This window comes from Crocodylus siamensis, chromosome 1, assembly GCF_052110815.1.
Source record: "Crocodylus siamensis isolate JL-2025a chromosome 1, ASM5211081v1, whole genome shotgun sequence".
NCBI lineage: Eukaryota > Metazoa > Chordata > Crocodylia > Crocodylidae > Crocodylus > Crocodylus siamensis.
Window position 1 is genome coordinate 84,835,851 of NC_143395.1, and position 10,628 is coordinate 84,846,478.

The 10,628-nt window shown below is 42.7% G+C and overlaps 1 pseudogene; it reads left to right on the top strand.

The window, feature by feature from the left end:
* Positions 1 to 9,650: 9,650 nt before the first annotated feature.
* On the top strand, positions 9,651 to 9,727 carry LOC149872976 (small nucleolar RNA U3; annotated as a pseudogene).
* Positions 9,728 to 10,628: the final 901 nt, after the last annotated feature.

Sequence of the window (10,628 nt, forward strand, 5' to 3'; positions counted from 1 at the left end):
TCAGAAAAGATGGTGTTTGATCATCTAGGCCAGTGGCTTTCAACTTTTTCATTTGTGGACCCCTAAAACATTTCAAATGGAGGCACTGACCCCTTTGAATTGTAAGTGTGGGTATTCACCTACTTTTGATTGATCATAGTCATTCATGGATCCCCCGCCACAGTCTCTACACCCCCACGACCACAGGTTGAAACCACTGATTTAGGCACTTAAGCTGTGATACAGAAAGGTGCAGGGGAAGTGCCTAAGTCCTCAGAAGGACCCTATCTGTTAAGCATATTCTCAGAACACCAGACACACCAACAGCATTGAATCAGCTCACTAATAATTGGGGTGATGCCAACCTCTCCCCCAAGAGCTGGTCATTGGACTTAACTCTCTAGCTCAGGATAAGGGAAACTCCCCTAGAAGGGGGAAACCTAGGTTCTCATCCCTGCTGCTAAGGCTACTCATGTTTCTTAACCAATGGTTGTCAGGAGTTGTGGGAAAAGGAACAAGAACCCAGGATTCCTGCTTTCCAGCTGAGTGCCCTACCCAGTAGGCTGCACATTTAGGTTCCTGCATACTTCTCCTTCTGGCTCCATATCTTTTATTCATGTGTCCCTACCTGAATACTCTACAGACTGCTGCATATGATTTCTCCTGGGAAGTGGATACAATAGGTTTGAATGCCCTCTGGCTTAAAAGGACATAGAACCTCAGTCTCCTAAGTCTTGTATGAGTGCACTATCACCTAGGCTACTATGTGAAAAATTAAATAGAAATACCACCCCTAATTAGTTAGATACCTACTCTTACAAGTGGGATCAAACACTCTGGATCATATGAATGGAGGTGCCTAATATGCAGCCTGAATTTGAAACAGAGGGATAGGGTCCCCTCCATTCTTAGTGCTTCCTATTATCTACTTCTGTTTTCTTGATCCTCTCTGAATTGTTCTTTTGAAACACTTAATCCTCTTGATTAGTGTATAGTGATCCTATGTACCTAAAACTGATCAAGTTCAATTTTCAATTTTCAATGATCAAGAGGCTTCAGCTGTATGTGTCCCTGCACCTAAATGCAGTTGTCTATATGACCAAATTAATATGGGCTTCAAATGCTTCTCTGCTATATGGGGTAATGCCCCAAATTTAAGCTCTGGATTCAAATTTCTCCAAGTAAAAATGGTGCTGTTCCACATTCCCCTGATCTGTAAATGACTTAATCAGGTAGAGAGTTACAAGTCCTCAGGCAGTAATCAATAACCATGAAATCCTGAGAATGCACATAAGAGGGATATAGAAAGATCATGGATATTAATAATGATAATAACTGTTGAATAGCCCAAGATTTTGATACAAATATTCCATTTTTAACTTAAACATGAAACTATGTAGCTAAAATTCTGCTGAATGATATCCATCACCTGAGGAATTTTAAATGGGGAAATTAATAATGTCTACAAATCTGTACTGGAATAGCCTAATTATCAGGTATCATGAGCATTTACAATCAAGAGTGAATTGGACCTAGAGAAGTCAAGGGACAGCCAAAGATGGGAATAACTTTCCATGAGTATGAATATATTTCTGGCTGTTACTTTCAGCATTTGTTTAACATAATATGTAACAGTTACTTTTTATTTGCTGATCGTAAGTTTTATCTATGGCCGTGCTTAGGCCTTTGGCATGGTAGAAGCGGGGTCAAAAAGAGTACCGATCTCATATGCAGGGCGTAATTGGAGGGGAGCAAGAGCACTTGAAACACTGACAGCACTGCAGGGTGTTCCTTATTCAAAGCTGAGCTACTGGGTTGCCCACCTACAGCTGGAAGAAATGTGTGAATTTAAGCATTCAATCAGCCTTGATGTAGCCACTGGATATTGTCATGCCTCACATACCAATGTTAGCCTACTTTTAATTAGAACATCATATCACCTATAGCCTTTGTTCCTTATTATTTTCACAGATATTATTGTATTTTCAAATTCTGCTATTTCTGCATGTCAAACTCAAGAATAAGAATGTCAGGACATAAGCACTTCCCCAGGACAGTGCAGGATCAATGGTATATCTTCCTAATTCAGAGTTCCAATGCATTAAAATGAGTACTTTAACAGATAATCTGAGGAAGAATGGAACTAGGAAATCTTTCAAAGAATACAACCAAAAATATCTTCCTACATTGGTCTTTAATCTCCCTTTTTTATTAGTAGACTGACATTTTGTGAAGTACATTTTAATGGGTCATCAGGTAGACACTACAAAGAGAAACTTTCTAACCTTCAAAAGGCATCAACCTAGTTATCCAAAAGTGTTGTAAATGTAAAGGTCTAACACTAATTTGTAGTAAGCATATATTTTCTGGCTTTGATGAGTAATCACACAAGAATTTATAGGAAAAATTGTACTTTATTTTTATTGTTTGCAGCAAGTAGCTTTTGCCAATGTGGCAGTCACTGTACAAACACAAAACAAAACACAGTCCCTGAAGATGTCCCAGGCAGAGAGAAAGAAACAGTCAAAGAGATCAAGGGTCAAGGGAAATAACAAATAACATTGCCAAATGATGTAGCCATGCACATATTTTGATATTCCCAGGTTCTAGTGAGTCTTTAGGTTTGGGCTTTTATATTGTGGAACAAAACCCTATAAGCACACTGTTGTAACCCTGGCCCCTCCATCTGCCCAGAGGTGCTCATGCAGCTGCTGCCAGCAATGAGGATCAGGCCCCTCATAGTTCCCCTGCCCCTGGCATGCTGAGTCAAGGTATGGGTGGAGGTTAGGGTGTTTTTGGCACTCCAGGCAGAAATGTTGCCAACCCCAATACAGAAGAAGAATGAGAGGGTAGAACCTAAAGCAGGGGAGTTCCAATAAAATGGAAAATTATCTAGGGCAAAAGACCACCCTAATAATTCAGCAGGGATAGAGAGATATCCTCAGAATGATCGATTCTTTCCCCAATTATCTCATTATCAGACAACAAGAGGGACAAAAAAAACAAGAGAAAAGAAGGGAAACTTCATCCTGAGAGTCTGTTTTGCTTTAGTATCTCCAAGCATAGGTCAGCAAGTGATAAGCACAACAGTCTATTACAGAGAGTCTAGTAGTCAAGTCAAGTAGCTAAAGACAAGGTAAACTAGCGCCCTCTTCTAAATATAAAGTTCTAAGAAGCAAAGATTTGTTATCTAGAGTGATACTGTTTAATCACGAGGACTACAACTACCAAAAAATCCTGTCTTTTTGTGTCAGAATCCAGTATACCCTTAGCTTTAAAATCTAGTTTTGCTGAAGTTTTGCAATAGTTCAACTAAGTGACTCAGATATTTACTTTGTGATCAGCCACTTGACACAAATGTTGCATCCTTAGAGACCAACTCTTCTCATGTATAACATCCTAGTACCATATGTTCTCCCCTTCCTTTATACCCTGTAGGCAGATAACTATGCAATGGTTCCTTTGAAGTGGAATAATATTTGGCTGTTAACCCTGGCATCCTAACAGCATTAGACTGAGCTGCATGGCGTAACTGAAGAAGTTAAATGGCAGGTACAGTTGGTCACAGCAAGACAATCCTAAGCCTACATTTTCTGAGCTGAATCAGAAGGGCATACACCATCCTTACATTTACAGACTCTGTGATTCAACTAAATTCACAAACTCCAGGATCTCTTTCTAGCAGTTTAAATTATAAATATATCTTACAAAATCCCAAACTGCAAAGATACATTTGAAGTTATCTAAAGCAAGCCATCAATATTTTTTCAAATGTTGTACTTCAATTTGAACTGTATTTTTTAAGGCAAATCTTGCTTCTGTAGCCACAGAAAATTTCCTGATTGCGATATAGCTGTATTGCAGCAGCATGGAGGTTTTGGTGATAACAGATTTCTTTGTGAGACACAGGCTACTGGTCTACAATGGCTTCCTGCATGGCAGCATTCAGGAAGAGAATAGCAGAGGCCATAGATGTCCCCTTGTGAGTGGGGACAGGGGATAAATAAAAGGCTATAAGGCAATGCCAACCATTGGACTGCAGTAGCCTCCACAAAACAGTTCCCTGGACTTCAGGGGAGTTGCAGTTTTTAAGCCAAGTAGTTTGACCAGAAAATAAGATTAGAGTGTGGACAGAGTGACCAAATGTGAAACTGTCACATGGTAAGAAACATACCTTCTATGGAACAAAATAAGAAACCAATCATTCTTACAAGTTATGAAGGCCCCTGTCAAAGTCACTAAATGCTTAACATAAACCACAAATGTAGAATATTCATGTGCTTAAAGTTAGTCATATCTTAAATCAGGAGTGAACGCAGAGCAACATAAGTATTTAAAGATATAACCAAGCAATCAGATGGCCTTCCAAAAATTATTAAGTTGTTAAAACAACCACCTCCTCTCGATGGCCTAAATACCTTTGGAAATATGGCCTAAACATAAATATATCCCAATTTCAACTTAAATTTCAAATGTTCCAACTTCTTCTCTTCCTTTCCTCTGTGGAATTGTCACTTATAATAAACTGATGATTATTTTGTACTCCCTATATCTCTTGCTGATTAAACAGCAGAATCTTGTACTACACTATAGGCTTATTAAAACTTCCAAGTATACTGTTATACACCAACTTAAAATAACCATCCATCACAACCGTTTTTGTTACGTTTAGTGAGCAAAATGCCTTGAAGTTCCCCAGAAAATACTTTTTAATATTTAGCCCTTATATTAATAGTTTTATCCATAGCTTAAGAAAAAGTATACCTTTCAGAACTAAAACTTGGAGAATGAGCCTGTGTTAGATAATACTTCTAAAACTTAAGGAGATGAAAGTAGTTGTATCTCACATTATTTCATCTTTTTTCTTTAATTAGAAACACCCTAAGAAAATCCTTAGAGGGAGCACTATGGAAGTCAAGCAATGATTTTCCTTTGGTTATCCAGGCCATGTCTCCTCAATTAATTATAGACATGCTGAGGAAAACTAGGACTGCTGAAGCAATTTGCATACCACTTTGGACAAAGAAAGTAAAGAAACCACCAATAATATAGTGACTGTCTGACCTAACAGACAGGAAGTAACTTATTATCAGACACTGCTCTGTCTGTAGATACATGTTTAATGAGGTAAGATAGAATGCTTCTGATTAGTAAATACAGCTATTGTAAGGAATTACACCTTTTTCAGGAAGCCATTAGCCTTTAGTAACTAAAAAGTCTTAAATTTGTAAGAAACAATTTTTGGGGTAATGTAACTTACAAGCAACAGCTTTCCTTCCCTTAAGATGACTTACCTTCAGCTTTCGAAGATGCATGCAGCCACATTTTCAACCAGCCAAGTTCTCATTGAATATCATAATATGTGGCTGGAACATATTAAGCCTTTTTATCAGAGTCTGGCCCAATGATCCTTTGCAGTAGTTTGCAGGTTGCTTTCCTTTTCTCTGCTAAACCTTCCTACTTTCCTAATTAATTTCACTCAATTGCCTTTTGTACTTTATAAAATGTTACAATCAATCACATTTATAGTGATCCTCTTAAGCAAATGACTCAGCCCTAATGCTCTTCAGATATCACACAACCCAAATATAAATTGTAATGATCACAAACTATTATTTGTGTAATAAAACTGCACCATGACTCAGAAGTTATTCTGATGGTATTTACATGCTTTCATTTTACAGTATTTGCTACAAATTTTAAAACAAGTTTTATGAAATAAGAACAAATGGGACTCTTCAATTTGCTGTATATCCATTCATTATTCCAAAGTAATATTTTGAAAGACATCCCCAACACCCCAATTGTTTCCTTGGTTTTAGGAGATTTTTGTTTGCTTGATTTTATGTCTTTTTTTGCACATTTTTTGTAAATTGGTCTACTCCAGAAACATAGCTGACTGAAGTTAAAATTAGAAACTTAATTATTTGTTATTCCTTTCATGTGAGATAAAAAAATTATTGAAGTAATGCTGTGAACTGGCAAATCCTTCCCTGCAGGGAAGCATTGTCTTTGCCTTGATTACCCATTGTCATTTAATTATCTCTGTTTCTTATGTTGTTAAGTATGCTCCTCTAATATTTGATCAGTGCCTTTTTTCTTTGTTTCCCCTTGCTTCAAACTGTTACTCCCCAAATTACTCTCTTTCTTGAATGAAATAGCCAAGTTCCTGTTGTCTGTGAATGATTCCATCAGTTTGCAAACAATTTACTCACTTGGAAGACCTTGTTCATGCAGGTAGCATCATTGACTCCAGTGGGATGCCTGGGTGAGTCAGGACTGCTAACTCAAATAAGAATTTCCAGCTTCATACTGCATGGTTATACATGAACTACTGAAAGTTTCAGCAATTTGTTCATTCATTAGCCCTCAAGCCTGGAATGCAAGTGGTGGGTGCATGGCTCCAAGAGGCCAGGTCCATACATTTAGAAGAAATCATTGCTTTTCTGGATTCTGCTTTCATCAGGTTAGCCAGGATCAGTGAAGCATCCAAGAAAAGCCTAAACACTGTGGATAGTCTACATCTGGGAGAGCCAACTTTTTGGGCAGGCATGCCACAAGCTAAGGGCTGCCCCCTACTCAAGTGCCAATCCAGTCCCTTTCTCCTGCCCCATTTATTGCTCTGCTTTCTGCTCCCGTGGGCTCAGTTCATCCCCATCATCCCCATGGGCTCAGCTCTGGCCACTGCAGGTGATACAGTGTTAAGGTGCGGTACCACTTCTACACATGGGTTACAGTGTCTTAACTAATCGGGCCTAAATTTGATACCTGCTTTCTGCACATGTAGACCCATCCTTAATGCACCTTGTATATGGCGACTAATGTGATGTAAATTGTCTTATGTCGCCTTAAGAGTGCACACCCATAGAGGCTGTCTGTGCCACTTGTGACTCGTGTGCCAAAGGCTGGCCACCCTTGATCTTTAGGACAAGAGAAGAGCATACAGAGGTGAACCTGAATTTATAGTCTCAGTTAGTGTGTCTAATATTTTTCTTAACAATGCATCACTTCCTTCCTTGATATGTTGTGGATACTGTGTTTTAGGTATAGCTTCAACTTAACTCCAACCTAGTGCCTGTGGCAAAGTTGTTACCATATTCAGTGTTACCACAATTCTAACCTAGGCAGTCAAAAGTTTCTTCAGAATATATATATATATGTGTGTATGTGCGTGTGTGTATGTGTGTGTGTGTATGGTAATATTATACATATAGGTATATAATTTTATAATATGGCAAGAATATATATATATATATATATATATATGATTTTCTTGTCATATTAAACGATTGAATACTTCAGGTCAATATGGATTTAAGACCTTTTATGGTTTGACTTCATGTTCCTAAAAAAGGTAGAGTTTCTTCTGGTCACCACTATATAGATTTCATAGATTTCATAGGCATTAGGGCTGGAAGGGACCTCGGAAGATCATCAAGTCCAGCCCCCTGCCCAAAGGGCAGGAAGTCATCTAGGGTCATAGGATCCCAGCAAGATAAGCATCCAATTTGCTTTTGAAGGTGTTCAATGTAGGTGCTTGAACTACCTCCGATGGCAGGCTTTTCCAGACCTTGGAGGCTCACACAGTAAAGAAATTCTTCCATAAGTCCAGCCTGAAACAGTCTTGAAGTAGTTTATGACCGTTCGACCTCATCATCCCTTGGGGCACTCTGGTGAACAAATGTTCCCCAAGATCCTGGTGGTCACCCCTGATAAACTTATAGGTGGCCATCAGATCACCCCTAAGCCTATTCTTTTCCAGGCTAAAGAGTCCCATGTCTCTCAGCCTGTCATCGTAAGATCTGTTTTCCTGACGCCTGCCCCTTTATATACACGATCCCTCCTGTACAGGGTATAGCCATCTATACCCAAGGTCCAGTCATGGGTGGAGTCTCACCAGGTCTTCGTTATCCCAATGACATCATAATTATTTGAATTGAGCAGGAGGACGAGCTCCTCCTGCTTGTTCCCCAAGCTCCTGGCATTTGTGTACAGGCAGGAAAGTGTCCCCCTGGGGGCTCTTGCCTCGCCCACAGATTGTACCAGGGCTGGGGCAAGGGTGGGCTCCCTTAAGTGCCTTGGCCTGCTGGCTTTGCAAGGGTTGCTGAGCGGGCCAGCAGTGGCGGTAGTCCCCCATCCCCCAGAGGGCTTAGTTTAAAGCCCGGTGGAGCAGGTCATCCAGTCTGGCTGAGATAAGCCTCCTCCCCAGGGGAGAGAGGTAGAGGCCACATCTTCCCAGCAGCTCACTGCTTCCCTCGCCAAAGATCAGGCTGTGGTCATGGAAGCCAAAGCCTTCCTGATGACAACAGTGCCACAGTCTTTGGTTGACTACATGGATCCTCCTCTCCCTCCTGAGCCCATAGCCCAAGACTGGGAGGATCGATGAGAACACCACCTGTGCTGCCAGACCCTTTAGCCCCACTCCCAAATCCCTGCAGCACCTCATCACCTGGCTGGGGGTGCTCCGAGCCGTGTCATTGGTGCCCACATGAATAAGGAGCATAGGATAGTGGTCTGTGGGCTGGAGGAGCTTTTGGATCATCTCCACAATGTCCCAGATGCAGGTCCCTGGGAAGCAGCAGACTTCCCGGGCTAAGGGGTCAGGGCAACAGATCACCCCCTCAGTTCCCCTCAGGATGGAGTCTCCCACAACAAACACCTTAAGTTTTGTCTTGGGGAGAGTGGGGACAGTAGCTGCAGGTGAGTCTGTGTTGCCTGTGGGAGCTGGCAACTCAGCAGGCTCTGCGGGAGCAGCAAGAGGTGCGTACCTGTTGCTAAGCTCTAGCGGGGAAGGGGCCTTGGTGCGACGGGCCTTAGGGCCCTTGACCACCTTGGTCCATGCCCCTGACTGGACAGAATGGACAGAGTGGGAGGTCCCGGAGTCCTCCTTTGTCCTGGAGGAAGACTGTGGTCTACCCTCCGGCTCCTGGGGGAGAAGAACCCAGCAGTAGGAGTCAATCTCCTGCTCACAGTCCCTGATGGCACATAGTCTGTGGACTGTGGCCTGGAGCTCCTCCAACTGGTGTGCCAGAGACCCCAAAAGGGAGCAGACCCCACACGGGGAGGTGGCCATGCTCCCAGAGCCTGAAAAAGGGACAGACAGCCCCCCCAGCCTAGAGTCAGGGGCTCTGTCTGCATGGAGCCTGGAACCATGGGCCCAGCTCCATGCAGCCGCCTCCTCCCACTCACGTGTCTCTCGCCACTCCAGAGCCTAACTGCTATTAAATTAAATATAATTAAATCCACTTCCCCAGCAATATATACAAGAATCAGGGATCTTTTCTTCATCTTGCTTTAAATTCCCTTAGATTCCATACATCCAGATTTGACCCTGTTTTTAACAACAACAACAATAATAATAAATCATCAATTGGTGCCTTTGTTAGTCACCACTTACTGCAAGTGGAGGAATTTCTCCTCCATGTTGTCATACAGAATATTCTCTAATTTTCCTAGTGCCCCTACCCCTATAAATACGTTTTATCATCAGATAAGCCTACTCCCTAAATTAGATAAAACTTTCTCCTGTAGTTAAAATATGGCAATACATCATGTCTTTTTCGACCAGAGCAGGTTCAGTGGTACTGCTGTTGCACCCCATTTCGGCTGTGCATCGCACACTGTCACTGATCACTTGCATGTCAGTACAGCTCCTGTAGGGAGAGCTCCACAAGACTATACTTTCAGGAATCATTTCTATAATTGGTAACTAGAGAAGTGTGTCCGAAAGTGAATGAGCTCAATAGGCTTCTTTACATGTGCTGGGAGAAAGCAGGAGAATGCTTTAATTAAAGCAGCTCCTGGGAGCCACTCTAATTAAAGCACCTGCAGCATCTCATGTAGTCAGCACCCCATGCTTCAAAATGGCAGAGGGGGTGTGTGGCAGGACACTGTTTGTGCCTGCCACTTTAAGATCAAAACTAAGCAGCCAGCAGGTGCTCAATTAAGGCAGCCATTTTAGATCTCTGGCTGCCTATATAAAGAGCTCAGTTCCCTGCTGGTGGGCAAGGCAGCAACATTACCTGACTGCAAGGCTGCTGGAACATCTGGAGGTAAGGGAGGAACTGTAGGGGATGGATAGGAGGCTCCTGGTCCTTGGCATGACCTAAAACTGCACCCTGGCAAAAGTGGGTGGTCTGGTGGGGCTCTCAGTGGTGCGGGAGCCCCCAGGAAATGCCAAGCCTATGATCACCCCAGTGAAAGGTGGGTAGGGGTGTAAGCCCCGGTAGGTCTTCAGATGCCTGAGGCTGAAGTTTGGGCCAGAGGCTGAGTAAAGGGAGCTCAGCCCAAGAGACAGAGGGGCAAGTCCTGACCCCAGTAAGTTCTCCACTGCTGGGAGGCCAAGTGTGGGTCAAAAGTAAGATCTTGAGTAGCACCATGACCTGCTGCCCCAGGGGGCAGGGTGAGAAACCCCTGTTAGACCCTGGAGCACCAGTCATGGTGTGAGGTATCCCAGCTTCCACATCCAGGAGAGGGGGAGAGTGGGGCTAGTGAGAGAGGCCAGAGGTAGAGTACCCTCTCAACTGGTCAGTGCTGGGGCCAGGACCAGGAAGGTCAAAAGGGCCAGCGGCCCACTGCAAGGAATGCCCAGAGCAGAGGGCCTGGGGTCCCACCTGGCCTTGGAGGTGACGCCAGGACCTGTGTGGCCA